Source organism: Rhinopithecus bieti, unplaced genomic scaffold, assembly GCF_001698545.2.
Source record: "Rhinopithecus bieti isolate Rb0 unplaced genomic scaffold, ASM169854v2 scaffold_26729, whole genome shotgun sequence".
In the NCBI taxonomy this organism is placed as follows: Eukaryota; Metazoa; Chordata; class Mammalia; order Primates; family Cercopithecidae; genus Rhinopithecus; species Rhinopithecus bieti.
This window is the reverse complement of record NW_016811904.1, coordinates 56,114-62,144: the sequence shown is the minus strand read 5'-3', so window position 1 is coordinate 62,144 and position 6,031 is coordinate 56,114. Positions and strand designations below refer to the sequence as shown.

General features: G+C 40.9%; 1 protein-coding gene across 3 annotated transcripts in view; it reads left to right on the top strand.

The window, feature by feature from the left end:
- LOC108544300 (oligophrenin-1) overlaps positions 1-6,031 on the top strand; it is a 61,980-nt gene that overhangs the window by 51,160 nt on the left and 4,789 nt on the right. The window contains exon 3 of one of the 3 annotated variants that reach the window (XR_001889795.1): positions 3,014-3,815. The exons of the other annotated variants lie outside the window; for them this stretch is intronic. The gene's annotated coding sequence lies outside the window, so the exon portion shown is untranslated. Of the gene's footprint in view, positions 1-3,013; positions 3,816-6,031 lie in introns of those variants that run through there. 3 annotated transcript variants of the gene reach the window in all.

Here is a 6,031-nt window from a genome sequence, read left to right as displayed (position 1 = left end):
CTGCTTAAAATAAAAATCTTTAAAAGAAAAGGTTTATTCATTGTAGTTTCTTTTCTAGTTTCAGGAAGGGGTTAAATTTGGCTTTGATTAGTAGTGGGTTTGGATGGAGTTATCATAAATTGTGTCCAGAAAAATCAGAAAAGCTATTTTTTTCCCAAAGCCATCTTCTCAAAAGATTCTATTTAAATGTTGGCCCTTCTTCTCCTAGGGGCTGAAAGCTTTGATGTTTTTCTTTCTCTGGCTTGTGGTATTGTATCAGTAAGTTAATTGCTGGTTCACAACAGTTTGTGGTTAAGTCCTTGGAATTAGAATTTTTGTTCCAACTGATTTACCTTTGGGTTGACGACTAGCAGAAAGAAAGGGTTCATTGTTTCCAATCTACAAGGCAGAGTAAATAATGCAAATTGGTGGGAAGCATTTCAGAGCAGGCATTAAAAATAGTAAATTATATTAATAAGCAAAGCCTCTCCAACTCCACCCTCTTGACTCTTGGGATGAAACTGATAAACAACCATCCATGTTCTTTTATTGGCTCCAAACACATGCAACCAGCAGAGCAAACAACTTGCTACTCTATGCACACTTTTCCAATCTTTGTTTTTACTTGCCCCTAACTCAGACTTACTTAGATTTCAAATGTGAACGGCAGAGTCTAACGGAGTTCACTGTTTGTGATTTTTTGAAGCAAATGGTTGTTAAGAAACATCTGGTTGTAGTTAATAAAGTTCCTCCTGTGTGTGTATAAGTATGTGTGTGTGTATGTGTGTGAGATATGTTTTAAGTTATAAGACTTATTGCCACATTCAGATCTTATTCTTGTCATGCTGGGTTCCAGAAGATAACTAGTTAATCACACTAGTTTCAGAATATGAAATGTAGAGGAATTTTTTCTTTTCCTTTTTCATTTCATTCTCTTTTTACCAAACAAAACATGACTGACTGTTTCATCACTCTTCACCTTAATAGGACAGTCACAGTTTAACGGTATTCTTTGTTATATTGGCCTACGGCAAGGAATTTTAGAAGTTGCCGAGATCTTAATTATTTTGTCCAGTTATTTCTGGGGGAGGGTGGGTAATCTGCTTTAGCCATTGGACAGGATAGTTCTTCATCGTTTGTCTGTGCTAGGCATTGCTAGATGTCTAAATACCCGCAGTGCTCCCCCAGCCATTGTGCCAAGCAAAATCACCTCTGCATCTTCCCAAATGTCCCCTAGGAGCAGTATTGCTTTGATGTTGAAACTACTGATCTAGTTTAAACCCTTCCTATTTCAGAGGGGAAGACTGAGGGCCAGAGGGACCTGTTCAAGGCCACATAACTGGACTGCAACCCAGCTCTTTTGAGTCCTAGATTAGTGTCCTTTCTCACAATATATTTTGAGGGGCTTATTTAAATATATTTGTACTGACTTTTCTTAAAAAAAGTAATTTCAATAGTTTTTGGGGTACAGGTGGTTTTGGTTACATGGATAAGTTTTCAGTGGTGATTTCTGAAATTTTGGTGCACCCATCACCCAAGCAGTGTACACTGCACCCAGTATGTAGTCTTTTATCCCTCACCCTCCTCCCAACCTACCCCGGGAGTCCCCAAAGCCTGTTATATCATTCTTATGCCTTTGCATCCTCGTAGCTTAGTTCGCATTTATAAGCGAGAACATACAATATTTGATTTTCCAGTCCTGAGTTACTTCACTTAGAATAATGGCCTCTAACTCTGTCCAGGTTGCTGCAAAAGACAATATTTTGTTCCTTTTATGGCTGAGTAGTATTCCATGGTTATTCTGATGGTTTTGTGCCCTTAGAGCTTTTGACTAGTGAGAGGGGCTTCCTAGGCATAAGTATGATCAAAAGGTGGTGGAACATGGAATTTACCTAAAGCATAATATACCCTCATTTTAATTTAATCACGAAAATTTGTTGAATGCCTGCTATGTGACAGTCTGGGAAAATAGTAGTCTCATAACCCTCTACTTTTGAAATAATATAAATGGAAAGGGGTGGTGATATGAAGGAAATTACTTAACAATTTAGAGGGTGACCAGTTTTTAAAAGCTGAAATACAATGAAATGCTTATTTCATACTGGATTACTTATTCTCTAGGAATCAAGTACAATAACCAGCTTCTTTATTTTTTCTTCAGTCACCCCTCCCCCATATAAATTTCTCCCCACTTTCCAGTTATTTAGCCCAGGTCAGAGTGATGAATGATAAGGTACCTGGCAAAGGTTCCTCCTTAGGGAAACAATTCCAAACTCACTCCCTGGTCAAGTTGCTTCTAGAACTTGGCTTTGTCACCAGTAACACTGAGGCAAAGATGTAAACAGGGAACAATCTTCTCTGCCATGGAATTTTTGTCTGAGATTACCAAAATGCAATTAGGTCTCTCATGGATGAGAGAAAGAATTGAAAGAACAAGTTGGAGCTCTCTGGGGATCCCTGGGGGGTTGTCCTCTTCTGGAGGGTGTGTTGTTTTCCATTTACTTTTTCTTGTTTCCCATGTTGAGCTTCCCTTTGGAGGATGTTCCTCCAACATTGCCTGTTTTTTTTTTTTTTTTTTTTTCTTTTCTTCTTTCTGAGATGGAGACTTGCTGTCACCCACGCTGGACTGCAATGGTATGACCTTGGCTCACTGCAACCTCCATCTCCTGGATTCAAGAAATTCGCCTGCCTCAGCCTTATGAGTAGTTGGGATTACAGGAGTACACCACCATGCCCGGCGAATGTTTTGTTGTATTTTAGTAAAGGCAGGGTTTCACCATATTGGCCAGGCTGGTCTCGAACTCCTGACCTCAGGTGATCTGCCCACCTTGGCCTCCCAAAGTGCTGGGATTACAGGCATGAGCCACCATGCCCAGCCAAACATTGCCTGTTTAATTCCTTTTCAGTCATGCCAAAGTGCTCTCGGAGACAACTTAGCAGTCTGCACTTGGTCTGAGATGAGAGGTGACCTATTTTTCTCCTCCTTCATTTCTGATCCTATTCAATAGCATTTTGTTTCTTTATTTCTTGGTAGAGATGGAGTCTGTCTATGTTGTCCAGTCTGGTCTTGAACTCTTGCCTCAAGTGATCCTCCCATCTCGGCCTCACATAGTGTTGGGATTCCAAGCATGAGCCACTGAGCTTGGCCTCAGTAGCATTTTCAGTATTAGCTCCATACTTAGTATCATGACCCTCATTTCTCCTCCTAAGTGGACCACACACTACAGAGATCTTGCCTATCACCGAAAACAAAAGTGGACTTCATGAATTCTGTGGGCTTTGACCAACTAGTGTTAATAACTTGCTTTTGGGGAGAGCCCCTTTTCTGTTCTACTCTCTGTTCCAACTCATCTATAGATACCAGATCTATTCTTTTTGGGGGGTTTAAAAAAATAAGTTTATTGAGATAAAAGTCGCATACCATAAAATTCACCCATTTGTAATGTCTCATTCAATGTTTTGTAGTATATTCACAGAGTTGTGCAACCATCACCACAATCAATTTTAGAATATTTTCATCACTCTGAAAAGAAACATTGTACCCATTATGAAGAAGGCCTACTCTTAAACTTAGTTCATTATCAATAATAATAATACTTGGTGAGGGCTTATTCTGTGCATTAGGCTGAGTACTTGCCTTTGTTATCTCATTTAATACTTATAAACATCCTGTGAATTAGGGACTAATATTATTCCCATTTTACAGATGAGGAAACTGAGGCATGTAGAAGTTTAAAACTTGTTCCTATGCAAACTGGTTGTACATGGTAAATCCTAGATTCTAACTTAGGCCATCTGGTGCCATAGCATTTTATTTTATTTTATTTTTTATTTATTTATTTTTTAAGACAGAGTCTCGCTCTGTTGCCCAGGCTGTAGTGCAGTGGCCCAGTCTCGGCTCACTGCAACCTCTGCCTCCCAGATTCAAGTGATTCTCCTGCCTCAACCTCCCGAGTAGCTGGGACTACAGGTGTGCACCACCATGCCTGGCTAATTTTTGTATTTTTGGTAGAGACGGGGTTTCACCATGTTGGCCAGGCTGGTCTTGAACTCCTGACCTCAAATGATCCACCTGCCTTGGCCTACCAAAATGCTGGGATTGAGCCATTGCGCCTGGCCTGGTGCCATAGCTTTTAACAATCATAACACTGTCACATTTTGTTCATAGGATAGGACCAAGCACAGTTTTCACTCCTTTTCATTTACATGAACTATAATTTGAGATTTTCTGTCATAAATAGGTCACTGAGTCAGTATTTATTAATCACTTGTTACATATACCAGACACTGGGACAGAAGCAATATGGGTTGCAGAGAGGACAGAGAAAGAAAGAGACAGGGAGAGAGAGAGAGGGAGAGAGAGAGAGAGAGAGAGAGAGAGAGAGAGAAAGGGAAGAGGAGAGAAGAGAGAGAGAGATTGACCCTATCCTCAAGAAGTTTGCATCTAATTGGTGTGTCTGGTCGACCTTGTAGAGCCACACTTGAGAGGTGCCATACACATGCCACAGATGGTTGGTACTGTTAAGCTCTGTAGAAGGAGACATTAATGTGGGTTGGAGTGATGAGAGAAGGCTTCCTGAAAGAAGTGGTCTGTAGCAGAACCTAGGTGAACCTAGGTGGAAATAAAATCCAATGGATAGGAGTGGGAATGCCAGAAAGTATGTTGGAAGGACCTTGAAATAGGTTGGAGATGGTTGGGAGACCTTTGTGCAAATCAGACTGTGGAGGGCCTTGCATGTCAGATGAAATAGTTCGTTAAATGAATGTTTATTTGTGCCAAGCACTCTTGCAGCCACTGTGGGTAGAGCAGTGGGCAAAAGACAAAAAAATCCCTATCCTCAAGGAACTTGAATTCTATTCGGGGAAATGGATGAAAAACAAATAAGTCAGTTGTATGATCAGATAATGTGATAAAACAAAGAAGGGAGCATAGGAAGTGTCATGTGTAGGGGGTAGTGGCTATATATTTAGATTTTGAAATTTTCATTTAGATAGCAGACAGCCATTGACAAACTTCTCATACTATGTTTTGGCATGGTGTTTATCCTTGGGATTGCCTAAGAGAAGGAGAGCTTTATAAGTGAGAAGTGAGTCTTGGAGAGGCTTAGAGGCAGGTAGGAAGGTCTAGGGCAAGTGGGAGCTAGGTGTAACCTCTGAGTCTTGCAGCTGTGGTATAGTGGAAGAAGCACTGGATTTGGATACATACGCTTTGAACTCTGGCAAGAACCTTAAGTCACTTCACTTCTCTAAGCTTCATTTCCTCTTCTGTATAGTGGGTTTAGGAGCACCTAACCAACAAGTGTTATCAAGATTACTTGAGAAGGCCAGGTGCAGTGGCTCACACCTGTAATCCCAGCACTTTGGGAGGCCGAGGTGGGTGGATCACCTGAGGTCAGGAGTTTGAGACCAGCCTGGTCAACATGGTGAAACCCTGTCTCTACTAAAAATGTAAAAATTAGCTGGGTGTGTTGGCGTGAGCCTGTAATCCCAGCTATTCAGGAGGCTGAGGCAGGAGAATGGCTTGAACCTGGGAGGCAGAGGTTGCAGTGAGCCGAGGTCATGCCACGCACTCCAGCCTGGGCGACAGAGTGAGAGTCCATCTCAAAAAAAAAAAAAAAAACAAATAAACAAACAAACAAAAAAACAGATTACTTGAGACAATGTGAATGAAACCTTCGTTAGTTGTATAGTCCTCTACAAATGTGAAAAGTTAGCCGTTGTGGACAGTGCCCGTGAAAATCGCAGTGCTGTTCTTTTAAGTCTTTCCAGGAATCTGATAGTGGTAATTGAATTTTTCATGTCAACAAAGTCATAAATTAGAATCTTAAATCACAAAGCACAGTTGGTACGAGGCACTCTATAAGAGGTACTGAGCTAGTGTAAAAGTGTTCCTATTTCTCCACATCCTCTCCAACACCTGTTGTTTCCTGACTTCTTAATGATTGCCATTCTAACTGGTGTGAGATGGTATCTCATTGTGGTTTTGATTTGCATTTCTCTGATGGCGAGTGATGATGAGCATTTTTTCATGTGTCTGTTGGCTGTATGAATA